The sequence below is a fragment of the Saccoglossus kowalevskii genome, chromosome 19 (genome assembly GCF_978046115.1).
Source record: "Saccoglossus kowalevskii chromosome 19, keSacKowa6.1, whole genome shotgun sequence".
Taxonomy (NCBI): domain Eukaryota; kingdom Metazoa; phylum Hemichordata; class Enteropneusta; family Harrimaniidae; genus Saccoglossus; species Saccoglossus kowalevskii.
In genome coordinates, this window is record NC_140659.1 from 6,878,644 (window position 1) to 6,896,715 (window position 18,072).

Genomic DNA, 18,072 nt, shown 5'->3' on the forward strand with positions numbered 1-18,072 from the left:
TTGGCATTATGGGATATTAAATACTGGTATAATGTACGACACTTCACTAAATGTGTAAATTGTTAGTATACTGTGGGTTTACTTGCTCAGCAAAATAAGAAAATTAGTATATTAGTACATATGTTGTCTCAGTACAAATTGACATAGACCCTGTAAAATTACGATGATGAGTGTTACGCATGGGGTCCGGTTTCTTACTCCGTGGGAAAGGAGCGTGGTCCGGGAAAAAGTAGTAGTTATCAGTTCATAAGCATAACACCACAACTGAAATGCGGCATAGTAACACTGTAGTTGTTGGGTACTGAAAGTTATAAAGCAACAATGAATAAGTATTACCTTACAAAGCAGCGATGCTATCGCGTGCACTTCAATTTCAATTTCAGCTTCCAAAGTTGTCGCGTTAAAAGTAATTGCATTTATACACCTATTTTAAGGCGTGTCGCGGCACGTTCACAGTCTTAGATAGTATTACCTTCCGGTAACCACATCGGGTGTCGTTATTACGAGACAATTCACTCGGTATATCGCCGATTGACAGCTTTTCCAGTAATACATTTTTACGCAATATCGATTATGTTGTATTGGTGGGATGGCGCAATTTATCACTATTACCGCGTTTTGTCATGCGATCGCACGTAATGAATGAGGGGCGTCTGTAACGGAACACCGATTAATAACCGGAAGCTTTTAATAACGGAGTGTCGCAGAACCATTACACTTGTCACTCACACCTATATTAGAAGAAGCGTGCGGTTCTAAAATGAAAATGAAAATTACATTGCGATTTCATACTGATATGTACAGAAGTACTATCAAATACTTTAAACACGTATTCCAACCTGTGTAGGATTCGGGGCAACTAATAAATAAAGATTTTTCAAGCAGTCAGTGTGAGCTCGAATGTGGAAAAATGCCCCTCGTTTTAACTTCAACGTCTCCTATTTTGAATGGTTTTTCCCCGATCGCGATGACGTATTTTTGGGGAAGCCCTTTGGTATCACGAGTTGCCACTACAAGGTATGTGATTTAATTGGTAGGCTTCTTGTATTTTCTCATGAATTGTTGTAAAATGACGGAGAAAATTCGAATCATTTATCTCTCTACTGCAGTGTACGTGTTGTGCGTGGGCACGCCTGTAAGCACCTGCTCTTAGGTAAACTAGCCTAATTCGATAAATTAGACGGACAGAATAATTTGTTAAAGCTCACACCGGTCCGCTACCTTGAACATTTCTATTTTCAGATTATGTTCTCCCCGCTGGAAGCCACGGTGACGTAAATTGCGATAAACGTCAAAGGATAAAACGAAAATCCCTTGCAGCGACCTTTGTGAGGGGTTTGGGTTTTTTGCGTAGGCGGTGATTGATGTTATCTGGCATAGATAACGCGTTCATTCATAACGAGCCGCCCTGACATGATCACCCCGACTTAACCTATTTGAGTATTGCCTCAAAATGGTGGTGTTGCAGACTGTTTTAGTGGGGTCACGGTTCAAAAGTCCGATCTCCACGAGTAACATTTTGACAACTAGAATTGCCGAGTACGATTCTCAGCGTCTATTAAATTAAACCAATGTTCTATGAGAACATGCCCCATTTCCGGTTGTTTCAGGTAATAAAAAAAAAACGTACGCATCAACGTTCTGTGCAAAGCTGTACAAACACTACATTCAATCGGATCTCACGATTTCGTTACAGACAGGAAGTGTAATATTCACTTTTTTCATCGTTTACTTCCGTCAATTTCCTTAATAGCCAACACAGGTGAGTGCAGTAGGGACTAAAGATCATCACAATACTATCGATCTGTACGACTAATGACATTATGTCCATTCCAGTGAAAGACAATAATACGTATCGAGAATACTACTAGTTTCACTTTCGTTTTATTTTGATATCGAGTCAATTCCGTAGATGCATACATATTCATGAAGAATATTTTTACGCGTGAAAAATTGAAGTTGGTGGCTTGAGATGCGTCGCCTAACACATACGGTGCTACAGGTGTCGCCTTGTTCGTTACCTCCGATTCGTTAAAGACATATGCCGTCTTCATATTGAACTTGAAGACAATTGTGATATTAGTATTCCGTTCCGGAATAAGATAATAAAAATTATAATTTATGTTATCATTGCGTGGGTTAATTATCCGAGACCGTTGTCAGTGTATGTCACGCGAAACCAGGGAGCCACCAACGATCGTTAGTTACGCATGTCATTTCTGGTACATTTAGTGTCTTTAAAGATGGAATTTTCGGATATTAGAATCGACAATGACGGACCATGCTTTCTCCAGTAGATACAAAATCGCAAATACAAGTCGATGAAAGCATACTATTTCCCCATATCATACTATCGGAACAATCACCCATCGATTATATGTACTCAGAACAGCGAAAATGCGACAAACGAGATTTGGTGTATTCTAATAATTTGCATATCGATATATCGATATTACACGCGATGATATACCCAAACATGTGTTATACCATATACTTCACTAGTATTGCCAGTTGAATCGAATCGAAATGAAGCGAATGGCTATGTGGCTACGTGAAATACTAGTAATTATCTCTGCTTCACCTCGATGGCTACAAATAGGTACTTAATACAAGCTCCTCCTTAGGTTGTTTACATATAAACAATTTGTCGGTACGACAGTGTTCGGTAAACACTTGAAACGTATCGAATAACTCACTAACGCCATATCTAACACTAACTACATGACCTTTTAAAGAGAGTCATTTCCGAGTGTTGTTGTTTTCGCAAAAATAACAAAACGCACATCGGTGATCCGACAGTGCAGTCGGGACGTTTATTGTGGCTGACTCTCAAGACGTCACGGCTGTCTCGAGGGTTTGACCATTTGAAAATCGTGGAAACTGAAAATTTGTTGAGACAAAATGTCAAACTGGTCATTGAGGGGATGAAAAATAATTTCTGTTTAAGAAATTATCGAGAATACTCAACAATGTTTTGCACCAATAAAAACGATAGATTTCAAACTAAACAAACATAAACAACAACCAAGAACTGCGCTTCTTGTGCTTGAATATCCCCCTTATACTAGCCATTAGTACTTTCCTGTCGGTTGTCTTCCTCTGACTGACCATCCGGCCTCCACAGTTTGTTAGTGGAAAAAGGCCAACCGACTGGACTGTGCTTGTGGTAGGTAATGCGTAGTACGTCCATGTGTTTGCATGCTATTCAGACTCAGTCATTGAATCTGATTCCTTCTTTATCGGAATGAACATGAGCCCACCCAAATTGCTACCTTAAAAAAACAATTAACTTCCATTTCTCTGTACGTGGATTTTCTTAATTTATTACACTAGTTGTACCTTCTAAAATATACACTGAGCAACTATATATATTACTGCCGTCGAGCGCAGTAGGGGGCGCCTCAGCGAAAGCTCCACACAGAGTGCTCTCTTTCAAAGCGCTACTATGGAGCGATAAGAAGCTCGACCTTTGACCTTTGTGCTGTGAATAGACTAGATCGGAAATAGAGCGATGGAATTAAATCTTGAAAAAATCTATGATATGATATCGGGTATCTTTCGCATTTCTATTTTTGTGTCCGTCCGAGCCGTCTGTGCACACATTGTTTTGACCCTTGTGGCCTACGACCGTGCAAGACCCCAGCCGTGTCGTGTTCGTATTCTCAAATTTGAAGTGATACAAACCTGTCCCGGACGCCGAGAAAAGCGAACTCCCCACAAAAACACGAGCGACCTCTTTTGGTAATACTTGCTCGTAGTTTTCTACTTTTGTTTTTAGTGTGTTTTTTCCAAATGTCGCGAGGAACCATTTGAGCATATCAATCATCGCGTAATTATCGGCTTAGGGGGTCAGGTCCCAGTAACTACTGGGCAGGCTAGGGAGGAGCATAACGATAATGTTGAATGTGTGTGGCTGGGACAAATGCAAGCAGACTAGCTGTCTGTAACCGGATATAACATCAGTAAGACCGACAATTCGCAGGCTACTTACACGATTCTTCCCGACCTCGATGCATAGAAAAGGTTTGCAGAGTCAGATTTCCGACTAAGAACCGGGCAAAAAAATCTGCAGAAAAAGTGTAAGGGAATATTGAGAACCCGAATTGTAGTGATGTTGCCATTCTTTTAAGATCAGCTACTAAATTGGGTTGTTCCATGGTAACCTTATGATGTAGACACACGTCATAAGACAAAAACTACGAAATCAACTAGAATATGTAAAATATATTGGTGGAGTGAGTTTAATATAAATGCCGTTACATAGAGGTTCGATTTAGAGAACGTTACTCAGAGATAGTGTGATTGACTCTGCTTCAAAAATAGCAATGATGGCAAGCAAAGCCGATCCAGTCAGTACCCCATGGACGCGATTGCTTTCGCCTGTGAGTGTGGAACGCCATCCGAGCCAATTGATATTAATGCCAGTTATATTTAAGCCACTGGCATTAATAATCGGAGATGGGTGAAGTTGAAATTAAAGACGCTGCCAAGGGTGCCCTGACATGAAATTCTATGGTGACACCTAACTTGTAATCATACACTATTTAAAGATGAACAAGTTGTGAACAAATAATAAACGACGTTTCATACTTTTTTTTTCGTTTTTAGTTGAAAACGAAATGATATGGTCGTTCGAAGTAATTATAAATATCTCACCTGTGTTATCGGTTTAGTCACGTTATATGTACAGTCGAGAATACTTTTTGTAGCGGCCGTAAATTTATCCTTTATCCGCTACCATTTTTTGGGAACAGTTGCGTCCGTCGTACGCCATTGACCGGACAGTACAAGTGAGTCCGAGACCTTAGTTGTAGAGGTTACACGCGAGCGGAGTGGTGTTTATATCACAGCGGGGCACTCAGAACTCCCTAGTTCCGAGGGTAATTTGCCAAACACTGCTTCTAGTTTTAGCCAGACACTCTCTGAAGTGCCTCTTGAACGTTTTTAAAATACCCAATTCATCAACGGAAAAGAATTCTATAGTGCGCGTAAAAACTATCAGTGTGTTTCTGTAAAGTGGCTGGGTGTGAATTCCTTGACATCCAATGTGGGCAATCGACGTTACGCCAGACGAGTTTTCAAGTTTCTTGTGTTGGTTCGGATCTTTACGTGCACTTTTATGTTGATGTTAGAAAGCCTTTAGATAAACAATTCTTTTGATAAGTGAAAAGTCTAGCACTTCGCAGACCCTTGAACATTACACCGGGGGGATTCCCTCCCGATGTAGTTGCCCAGTCATCACGTCGTTGTTTACTTTGCTACAAATACTATATGTGCCTCTAGAGTTCCAACTTAAATCTGCGGTTAGTTACTTCCGGGTTACGGGAGACAAATTGCAAATTTAAACTTTTCAAGCTATCTTATTCAGCTACGTGAACTGCAGAAGTGTGATGCGTTCTAGGCAACTAGAAAACCGAATTGCTAGGTTTTGTGAGTTAACAACACTCTAAACTGCTATATATTCTGGGAGAAACATCATGCATCACATACATTGAATAATGTTTAGCTCCATGATTGAATAAATTATTGTTGACCTTGTTCTTGTCTTCGTATCTTTTAGACATAACTCTCGAGTATACGAGCTGAATGACAATCGTAATCTTCTTTATCGACTTTTGGAATATCTACCAGCATAATAACATTTCCAAAAACGTGCCCTGTTCAGTTTTCGGGGTTTTTTGCGGACTAAAAGTTTTTTTTTAATTCATGGGCATGCATGTCATTAACAGAGAGTATGGTACCTTGCGATCACACAATAACTCAAGTACTGAAATAACATTTCCAGAAAAGCTGTTAAATGTGTATTCATTCGGCAACGAAAACCGCATAGATGTTTTAATTGGTGGCTAAAGGGGCCTTTGATCCTGACGAAACATTTGCCGACATATTTTCTGGATTATAGATTAGAAGCGACTCGAATATACCGCACACAGATATATCAATAAACAACTTGAGTTGAATACTCAGTAAAGTTAGAGTAACTTAATCACTTGTTAATTAATTGTCTGGAACATGGCCATTATTGATCTTGGCAAAACAATGATTATAGTATCACGTTCGCCTAAATAGGAACTTTGGAAACTTCCCTCTGGGACATATTTAAGACTGTCAAGTCAGTTACTTGGCACGGGAACATCTACTCGTTAATACACAATCAGGCGCAGAGGCGTTAAAACAACTACGACTAGCTGTGATAATTAATTAAGAATAGTGCGTGTATCGTTACCCCGAGTTTGTCGCCAATTGTGTAGATAACAGAAAATGACGTCATCGTTCGTTTGTATAGTCATTCGCTAGTCGCAAAAAAAAGTGTTGTGACGGCATGTTAGCAAATGACCCTTACAGCGCTGTAATACAGAAGGCCAATACCCCCCGACAACTTGGCTGAACTAAGCAGCCTGGAGGCATTTGAACAGAAGCCAAATACTACTGTACGACAGACGAAAACAACAATTGTTTACAAACAGTAGACATCGTCACGCTACAGCGCAAATCGGCACTACGCTCTGGTTAGTACCCCAGAAGTCAATGATCTTGACGCTTGTTTTTAAACATTTCGCCATGTGTGGGTTACTTATAGTTTGTTCTCGGCGATTGTAACTTGTACCAACATTCGCTACAAAATCACCTCTGAGATGTGCGCCAGAAAGCATTATGTTTCCACACCACCTACCCCTAATACGCCCCCCCAATACTCCAACCATAGCTCCTTATCATCCAGAAAACGCACCAGGAAACCATGCAAAGTCAAACTGAAGTTGCCGTAGTCATCCCAGACATACCAAACCCACCCAAAGCACGCAATGAAGCAACCTAATAACTTAGGTTAGTAATGCAATTACGAAAAACCTGTGTGGTTGTTCTTAAATAACTACTCGTTTAATTGCAACTAATTGTATGCTTCCGAAGTTGGCATCGAGTCACATCCATTTAACTAGTGACGAGTCCGGCAGTTTTAGATTAAAATCATCGAGGTGGGTAGTCTAGTGTGTCAGGATTCCGAACGATTATAAAAGAAATAAGCGTGGTATGGCACCACACTGCGACAGGGTTGGCGATGATAGAGTAGATCAAAACATTTCTTATTGATCATAGAAGACACCTCCCTTTTAATTAGAGTATGCTGACGCCACGATCCGACATACCGACAAATAGAAATGGTCACGTTTATTTGACGTGGGTGATAACTTGTATATTGATAAAGGGTAAATGAATTGGGAAGCAATGTTACCGATTGTGGACGATTATGTCCAGTTGACGATATATACATTCAATTCTTTTTTTTTTTGTAATATTTCCTTTATTATTATATGTTTTATATGTGTTATCCATGAAGTCAGAGTTGTGGCAGTTGAAGCAGAACTCAGGTGACTACTGTAAAATGAATAATTTTCACTGGGTTTAAATTTCACTGATTTACAATTTCAGACATATTCAGTGGGTTTTAAATTCACGGTTTCGTCATTAAGATAATGTGTTCTATACTAAGTTTTACATATTCACTGTGTTTTAATTTAGCGCATTTCGCCAGTCAGCGAAATAAGCTAAATTAAAACCCAGTGAATAATTACCCCCTTTACAGTATCATAGGTGTGTGTGTGAAAGAGTACTTCTTGGTGGGTTTTCACTGACGTGAGGGCGTACAACAATTCTTATAGTGGTGGATGTGAGACATTTTGCACGTTCGGTATTCGAACGCCGTCGCCTGAATATTGGAGGCCATAATGGTGTTTTTTCAACACTAAACACTAATTAGTCACATGCAAACACTCTATTTTGGGTTAAATAATGAAAAATAATCTGGTTGAAGGGAGGCGCACACGTTATCCAATAATCCACAAATTCTAACATAGTCACCCCAATGGAAACAAAGGTGCATCCCTAAGGGAATGGTCATTCCACGTCATTGGATGGGGGAATTTGAACTTGAAATCCCGAGTTTTAACCATGTTACTTAGGGTGGGCATCGCCTTGCAAGATGTGGAGAAAAAATGCATCCAACGGAGTGCTGTCTGTGACACCATACAACTTTCTTTGATCCCCGTTTGCATGCGATGTGCACTCCGTAAACAGTGGCCACGTAGATTTCATGATTCGTGTCCTAGCCGTTGGGAACCGTTTAAGGGTGAACAGAAACCAACGACCCACTTGAAAATCATTTTTTGTGTGAAAACTGATCTTGTACGGCCTGGGTCTTGCCGCATGCGCAGTCGATATGGCTTGGAACGCCGAAGAAGACCACAATGTCGTCTCGATACGCCACCGCGAGTCCCTAGATCACTAAACTCCCAATGATCAGAATAAATGTCACGCGCAGTTTATGAATGAATGTTAGAAAGTCCAATACGCGAAAAAAAAACATTTCACCCCGATTCCACATCTTGGTAGGATTGGGTGCAATTTTTCGCCACATTTCTTCATCAGAATGCCCCCACCCCCTTCCCCCAACTCTCTCACATATCACACTCCTATCGCAAATTGTGATTAGGTGGCCGGAATTTTCTAAATAAAAGGTCCTGTCACAAAGATTCATAGATTCGTGTACTAGGGATCTGCAGTTGTAAGCCTTGGATTAGATTGACTTCTAACCCTATATAGGTAAATCTCAATAACGGATTAACAGGCGATTTTTTACGTTTTCAAATTTAGTAAATTGAATTACTTGTCGGCGTGATTCTATTTGTGCTTAGAACGTCGTTCTTATTAAAGTTATCACGACATCCACGCTTGTTAATGATGGAATCAGCGCCTCGGTGCCAGGTAATTTATCGCTTAAAAACACCGCTCTGTAAAGCGCGCAATATCAGGGACGGAGCGTTTATAGTTATGGGGTCATAAATAAAATGTATTCATATTTCGCAGCTGACTCGATAAGAAAATCAAAAACGTCAATTGAGAAATCAATATTTTGCAATGATAAGATTTGATATGTGTATAAGTTTTATGCTAGCTACATTATGACCGTCAATGTTAGCTATATATACTACTATAACTGCAATATACAGCGTTTCAACTTGAAGAGAATACCGTGTTTTTCTTAGATGGCGGCACTGCACTACATTCACCATTACCATAGAAGCACAGAGTAATGTTATCCCCGGCCGGATCTCTAGAGTTCAACACCAATCTCTCAAATATAACAAATATATATAAATTTGTTTGTATATAAAATAATATACGTTGCCTTAGTGAAGACTGGGAGTTAACAAAAAAAGGGTTATCACATTTTGAAAATGATAGCTGTATACTTCCCGGATTTACTCGAAATGATACGATCGATATGAATGAAAGAAAACCATAGGGGGCAAAGCGAAACAACTAAATGTCTGTATCTTACCGTTGTTTGCCGGTCTACTCTAGGCCACCGTTGCGTCCTTACAGTGTGTAGCTTGAACCGATGTGACACATTACGGTTGTAGAACTAAAAAACTGTTCTTATACACGGAGTATAATATAGCGTTTGTTGGTTGTCTCAGCACTTTGGTGTCGCACACTTTGAAGTTTGCTTGCGAAGTAGAACTAAAAAGTCGTCGAACAATGCTTATGAATGGATTAAAATTACCAGCCAACAACAGTAAAAAGAAATTAGCGAATAGCGTTGCAGCTTTGACGTCATCGTCGAATAACAGTAATCGGATAGAGACGCTGATTGTCCGCTGTATGAGAAGTTGCTCAGTCGCCGTCGCTGATCAGACCTCGCCATTCTCACGTCATTCCTATATAAGCCGCGGCTTAACTCCCCCACGCAATCCTGGTTACTGGCATTTTAATGAATGAAACCGTATTTTTGAATAGCTCGCTCACGAGCTGTCTCGCAGTCACGTGACTAAAGTCAATACAAGAGGTAATTTGAATCTCCCTTACTTCCTGACGACGAAATAAAGGAAGGAACGGACGAGTAATTATTTTTATTACCGGTTATTAAAACTATAATAACGATTAAATTGCTATTAGCACGGCAATTCCACGTGTCGGATAGCCATACCTTTAAATCACGCGTTTAGGTAGTAATTAAAATAATTTAGAGAATATTTCATCAGCGTTACCATGAAATCCCCTCATTCCCACAAATAATTAGAATATTACCTTATAATATAGATATCGATATTGACAACATTAACGAGCAAGTGTAATCAAATTATCTAAATAAGAGAAAATATATTTTTAAGCGGATCTGTATTTGTTAAGAAAGAAACATTCTGTCTGTATACTGTATTTGAATCAAAAAAATCATTTCATTTATAAACACGAAATAAGTGGTTAATATTGAGCGTCGACTAATCTACTTTTTTTATTTATAAAGTGTGTCCACTGCAGATTTAGATCGTTGTTATCTTTGGAGGTAAACAGTCTCTGAGTCATTTCACACACATATTAGTACGCACTGATTTGGATGAATTCGCGTCTGATGTGGGCCCGACAGTTTGCAATCTGATTGATCACTACAGTTTAACGCAAGTTTTTGGGATATTTTTTACTGATATATATTAAGCGAATATATTAATGGTATATACAGTCATATGGAAAAAATAATTGGGGTCACAAACAAAACTTTCGAGATAAACGCGATGTCACTTTAGAAATAATTTTCGAGATTTTTTCAAAACTTGAGATAATAAAACAATATGTCTGGAACTACATTTTGAAAAAATAAGTGCTGGTCTATTTGTAAAGACACAACAGTCTCAGTGATGCAAATACATTTGCGATTTAACGCGTTCTCACGTGAATAATCTTGCACTTCCACTTTGAACCCATCCACGTTCGGGAAACTTTACTGCGTCGTCTTCGATATCGGTTTCATAGCGACGTATACGACGATGTAAAGCGACATTGTTTGTTTCCATGAAATTCGACTAGGCGCTGTAAGATGGCTGAGACGCTTAAAGGTCGGTGGTCGTCGCGCTGCGTCCTGTTCGATATGGGACTCATAGCGACGTATACAACGCGTGTAAAATACATTGTATGTTTACACGGAATTTGAGCAGGCGTTGCGCGACGACCACCGCCCTTTAAACCGTAATTTGTTTCAGAGTATCGTGGTAATTATTTTTAAATAATGGCGGCTCGTAATGAGTGTTATGCCATTTCAACCCTGTGACAGTAAGTTGTATAATTACGGGGGTGTCTAATTAAGGAAAGGAATGTTGTGCACAGAGCAGTGTAAAAAGATCAACACATTGAGAAGATTTCTCCTTCAAATACAGCGAAGATGGATCATTTCTTGTCTGACCTTTTATAACTGCGAGGAATGAGAAAAAAATCATTTTAAAAATATTAAAGTGTTTGAGATTAATTTTCTCTGAGTCCATGGCAACAGGAAGTCATCACTTATGTAACGTAAATTGCTGACATTCCAGAAAAAATACGTCATCATCATGTCTGCCGGTACTTCACCAAGAATATCTTCAACCCCGAGATCAGATTTTCTCTTGCTTTTTTTTATCTAAATCCACATTTACTCAATTAACAGATATAATATAATGAGATTATTTGAAGTCATTGATCGAAGATTTTAAATTGCGATAAGCAACTTTAACGCGACGTAGATTTGTCCATTAAGAGCCCCTAGATTTGTCCCCCCAACACATACACACCCGATGACAGTACTTACAGGGTCACTGACACTTTTTAGATTTTAAATCATCAAATCCCCACCCCCAAAAAAACACAACAAAGTAAGTTGTTGGTCGACAATAAGTTTATCATCTGCGCTCTGCATTCATTTCATCTTTTTTCGCGCGCTTCGCAAAGTTCTATGTTCACGTGAGTTCTATTTTTAGTACATCGTCGTGAAGAAACCTTATTTGAACATTCTGTCACGAGAACCGTCAGAAAACGTGAGTGATTAGAGCTATCGAGGCGGAGAATTTATCGCCCCTCCGCATGAGTGCAACATCACGACACAAACAATTATTTGAACAAAAACTGAATATACAAAAGTAAGTCCACAATAAGTGCCGACAAGTTATTAACACTCGAAAATTGGAGGCGTTCTATTGCTGCTCTCCGATGACCATTATGGACAGCTCCTATCATTGTATAGACCTACAGGAAAGTATATGCGTAAACGGTGTCATCATGAAATGAACAAATCTGAGAGAGGTCCACATGTAATACCTATATATGTAATATCAAAGCAGTCAGATTTGTGGTTTCTAACAAGAAGTCGAAAATATCACTTTTTACCAAAAATGACAAAAATATTCACCAAAATTAGAGAATTAAAGATATCATCATGAAATGAACAAATCTAAGAGAGGTCTATACACCAAGTATCAAAGCATTCAGGCTTGTAGTTTTCAAGAAGAAGTCAAAAAAGTAAAAAGTTGACACGGACGACGACGGACGACGGACGCCGACGGACAGTCACTCATATGATAATCTTCGCTCGACAAATTCGAAAGCGGAGCTAAAAAAGGGGGTTCCATTCAACACGTAGAACCGATTCATACTCTTCGCGTAGAACCAGGCATTATTTAACACCTAGGGCAACTGTTTATCTACAAAGTCGTGTTTTTTTTTCTTCAAAAAATTTAAAAGTTTGATTCCTCTAGTTTATGAAGTAAAACTGTAACATATTTAATTAAATGTCATAAATGTACCCGAATTAACCACATCTATACTTGTAACATTGAGAATACCGGTTAGTTTTCGATGAAATCTCACTAAAAAATCCAAGACTTATTTTAAGGTTATTTATAAATCGCGTCATCTTTGAAAAATGTTGTGTTCATTAAACCTTGAATGGTCGGACATTGTGGATTTTCGAAATCTCGCCTCAATTTCAGACTACATAATGAATGTCATTTGTCGCAAATACTACTATTTTTCATTAGTCTCAGTCTATGCCCTGACAATGTCGTCAGCAAATAGACCATTTGAAAGTTTCAATGTAACGTGATATGTTTTGTCCGAGTATGTTATCAAATGTTACCATTTTTGTTCATCCTCGTTCGCAGTGTGTCGTATTCTAATTACCAAAAGAGTCCCCCAGTTATATATCCATCACACCAGGACCCTGCAGGTAAATATAAGATTTGAAATTCCGCGGAATTCGTGAAAATTTGTAATTATTCGGTGCAAATGCGAGCGTGCGCGTCATGAACGAACGCCGAACGAGCTTCAAACACCAAATAAGGCTGCGATAACAATAAAAATATACTGTAAAAATTTCATGCGCAATAATTGGTAATTTCAGTGTATATGAGGCGTCAAATACTATAGTGACAACTGATTCTCTCATTATCAAGTTGATCAGCCATGTAATACATATACGTTTCGTGTTATCTAAGTCGATTCGTCGATATGAAATTACGTATACTACACTTTCTTTGCGCCAAAGGCTTATGCGTCACTCAACTCCCCTAACGTCTCTATTGCATGAATTCAGAACAGGATGAGATGCATGGCCCGAAGCGGACGTACATTTATCATCACGACATTCGAGAATAACTTGTCTGAACATTGGACTTAGAATAGCACGCCGAGAAACTTCATGCAGACACTTACTTGATAGAAGCAAGCAAGAAGCATAGTAGCAAGCTGTAACATATTGTTATCGTAGAAACACTACTTTTTTTGCTGGCTTGGGGTTACAATCAATTGATAACAGATTCTATTAAGTAATTTGAAATCATAACACTGAATAATTGCAATTCATTGTGAATTATTATTTTTAATTGTTATTTTGATTTCTTCCTTCCTCTATTCATTCCTCCATTCCTCCAAATTAAAAGCCTTAGTTATTCTACTACCAATCACGTAATGATAGCATATTGTCCCTTGAAAATGTTATTTTAAAATCAATGGATATTATAGATGCGCTAGGTGTGAACACGCGCTTGGGTACAAGTTGCAATTGTGGTTTGATGGCTTTAGTGAGCGGGATGTAGAATCTTCCCGTGGGCTTCGCTGTTCAATAGAAATACGGATTCCGAAGGAAAAGAGTGATTTAAATCTACTGTGAACTGTAGGAGCACGTGGACGTCTCCTCGGAGTACAACACGTGTGCGAGATGCGATTATGCGAACGTTGGTGGAATGATGACATAATCGTCAAGCTACCTAATCAAATGTCAAAAGTCTTGATTAAATTGATATTGTATTAAGTAATTTAAAAAGTAGCTATAATTGAAGCCATATTATTTTAAGGAGCGGGGAACCACGCAATACATACATAACACAATGACGCGTTGCCTCCCCCGCCGCTTCCTTCATGTCTGCATGCGTCGATGACAACCATTCAAACCACAAAGGACAACGTACGCTAATCGATTCCGGAAACCACATTGATATGTTCTTTATTACCGCTAGGCTGAGAAGAATTTTGTGAGTGAATAATCGTTGCTTGAAACTAAATCAGCGTTCCCATCGGTAACACTGACGTATATGGACGACATTCAATTTCTCAACGTCCTATCAATCAATTAAGTCTTTATTCTCTGATTACATCACCCACGCACCCTCCGATGATTTGATGCAAACGAATACGGTGATAAATACATATACTTTTGATATCCCATGTCAATCGATGATTATTTAACCGCTTAATGTATACATATTCGACACAAAAAAGTGTATGTACTGAACACGTCACTCCACTTCCCTTTTCTCTGGTTCTCCCTGGGCCAAGTTTCCGGTGACGTGTTTTAATTTGGTTTTCCTTGCGATGTGCGTTGAGTTACACCGAAGTTATTATTGTATAGTTGCCGACACACGTTGAACTGCATACTGTGACGTGTAATGGTTGAGGTCAAAGTAACGTTTCGTTTACTGTTATCACCATTAGTCAGGTTGAATTTTCCAGTTACTTTGAGTTGTCTGTGACCGTGTATGATTGAGTTTTTCTGTGATAATAGTTGAAATTATAGTGTGCAGTGAGATATGTTATGTTTGTTATGTGCGATGAGATATGTTATTTTTGCTATGTGTAGCGAGATATTTTATGTTTGCTATGTGCGATGAGAGATGTTATGGTTTCTATGTGCAGTGAGATATGTTATGTTGCTATGTGCAGTGAGATATGTTATGTTTGATATATGTAGTAAGATATTTTATGTTTGCTATGTGTAGTGAGATATGTTATGTTCTTTATATGTAGTGGGATATTTTATGTTTGCTATGTGTAGTGAGATATTTTATGTTTGCTATGTGTAGTGACATATTTTATGTTTTTTATATACCTCCTCACGAGAGTGTAGTGCATTCTGGGTAATCACAGACAACCAGATGCGAGTGAGAAGAATTTGAGACCTTACCAAATCTTATGTCTGGGGAGAAATATAACCCACTGCATAGCTGTCTTAGTAAATGCATTTTTTTTTGTATTTCAATATTTATATAATACAGGTTTAGTGTATTAGATACACAATCTTTTCATGGGTAGTGTGTTAACGCTGAGTAGTGTATGTGCTGTCGTTGTCACGTGTTCTTTAGAAATATACATTCACGACACTGGTTTTAGTTTTATTGGTTTAGTCATTTCGTTAAGAAATAATACAGACTTAATAATCTGTCTAGGGTTTCCCTATAACCACACAATGTCAGTGGAAGAAGATTAAAACATATAAGAATCGAGAAGGTCCCTTTGATATGATGTCGTTTTTTACGACTTATGTACATTAGCCGATGTTCACTCATGCGCAAAATGGTCGGATTTACTTCTCTGCGCATGATCAGTTGCTTTTCACCGGATTTTGAACCTCGAGATAACTTAAACACTTGGTATGTGTGCGTTATTTGTATTTTTCACAGTTAACGAAAAAAAAATCAAGCTAAATATGCATTGGATATATAACATCGCTCGCCTGACAGGTGGTTGCTAGGTGTACGGTTTCCCGGATGTAGATCCTCCAATGTTCTGTCGCCGCAACACAAAGCATTATACAAACATATCGTTGACGTCACTGAGTATCGCGTGTCAACACATTTAACGTGGTTAAACAATTAATTGGCGTGTTTGGCTAATTTTGGAATCTTAATTAATTACTCGTTCCCTCCAAAATGGAATGTGTGTTTATCGCTGAATGCGTGTTGACCTGACTACGAATGTAGCGATTGCCGGAAGCGCGGTCGGTGTTACCGACTCGCTTCATTGCGCATTTCCTGTGGATATGTTTAATATACATAAAATAATTAAAGTAAAATTTAATTCTGCTTCGTGCAAGTTACAAATACCCAGACTTGATTCAGAATGTACGTTTTAACGGTTGTGTTCAGATGGCGTTAATGACGATGGCCTGATGATGATTGAATTTCTCGCCCAATTTTTCTGCATTTTTTTCATATATTCGTCAATATTTCTAGAAATGAACTCTAATTTTGGAGCCAACAGACAAAATGTGAGTTAATTTTGAGTCTTTAGTCCAAAAATGTGGCTATTTTTGTCTCAATCTTTTGTAGGAAGGTGCAGACTATAAACGGGACTATTTTGTGAATTTGTGATGAAAAGAGGGAACTGATGGTGTAAAGGTTAAATTGAATTAGAACGTTTTTGTTACATTAAATGTGAGAGACTGTGAGTAGATTGTTTCAATAAGTAATATTAGATAGCTTATGTTGCTTCAGCTTCCGGAATTAGAATCTCGGAAGTACTGACCGTGGACACTCGAGGGCAATGCATCATGGGAAATCGCACACACGTTTCAAGCTGAAAAAAAATATGTTAATTTAGGAAAGTGTCAGTTTTGGACTGGTAAGTTTTAAATATGTCGTTTCTTGAACACTTGTGATAAAATGTAATTCCACAGTCGCACGTGATCGGCGTGAATTGTGGGTAATCGAACGATGGCAAATGTTCGCAAGTCGTGCTCATGGAGTGCAACGCATAGCTGGAGTCATACAATAGTTCTCATGAAAAAGTGACGTTACAAATTATGCTAATTATTATGGACTAATGAACACGTCATGGTCAATTATTGTAATCGTTTTAGACATTATTAACTGGTTATTAATTTAATATGTTTCCTTTAAACTTTGGAAAGTAAAATAACAATAAATCAAAAAATATTCAAGTTATTCAGTGATATTGAACATGTTTAAAATTATAACCATTATGTAAACTAACCGTCACAGGATGAGAAGTATTTTTGTAAAATTATATATGTACTGTAAAACTAAATAAATAAGAAAACGTACAAAAATATCGTACATTATACATGCATTTTTATTTTATTTTTTATTTTAGCCAAACGTACGAATTTGTCCAGTCTTTATTTAGCTAAGAAGGCAACACTGTGAATGCAGTGGAGTAGCTAAATTAGCTACATCTTGATTTAGCAAAAATGCAGGCTAAATAAATTAACTGAAATAGCTTTCTGCTTTCCTAAAATATGTCTTGTTGCTTATAATTGAAAGGCGTTATAAGGCCGCCGTTTGTGTATATACTAGTACACAACTCTGTTAATAGTATAGTAAGTTTAGGATTCAATTCAATTATACTAAGATTTAATTAATGTGACATATAATGAAGGGAAACGTATGAGCAACAATTAATGTATGTTGTCATAGCGATAATTATAGTGCAATGCCTCATGGGAAATTGTAGACTCTTTGAATTTTGTCGTCGAAAATACGCGCGTGTATTTCTGTTTATTAAGTTCTAGTCAAATGCCGCATATGGCCGGCAAACTGTTTTAATTTCGAACAGAAACTAACAACGTGAATTGTACCATTCTGATGCTTCTTCTAACTTCTCCCATGGCAGACAAGATTAAACTAAATGGCGGGCTCCCCGATGGTCTTTATCTGCCACGATAAATCATTCTCCATCTCAGTCACCGTGACGTCATAGTTTTGAGTGCAAGGAGTCGGGACAGGAAATCCTGGTTTCAGCGTACATAGTCTGTATCTCCTTCAATTGCCTAGATTAAGTGTTTCCGACAATACTTCTTCACTCGCCATTTTGTAATAACGCGACAAAAAGTTGTTCACTGGGCAACGCATTGTACATGATGTCAGTAACATCTAAGTCCAGAGAATAGACCGGGCGTAAGACATTTTAGCAAAAGCAGCGTCAAATCACAAACAACTCAGTTTTGTTTAAATATGTTTTTAATACAATTTTAATTGT

At 38.3% G+C, this 18,072-nt stretch overlaps 1 protein-coding gene across 2 annotated transcripts in view; it reads right to left on the bottom strand.

The window, feature by feature from the left end:
* LOC100378789 (protein NDNF-like) overlaps nucleotides 1-18,072 on the bottom strand; it is a 71,329-nt gene that overhangs the window by 21,479 nt on the left and 31,778 nt on the right. Inside the window, exon 1 of one of the 2 annotated variants that reach the window (XM_085493921.1) lies at nucleotides 4,657-4,784. The exons of the other annotated variant lie outside the window; for it this stretch is intronic. The gene's annotated coding sequence lies outside the window, so the exon portion shown is untranslated. Of the gene's footprint in view, nucleotides 1-4,656; nucleotides 4,785-18,072 lie in introns of those variants that run through there. 2 annotated transcript variants of the gene reach the window in all.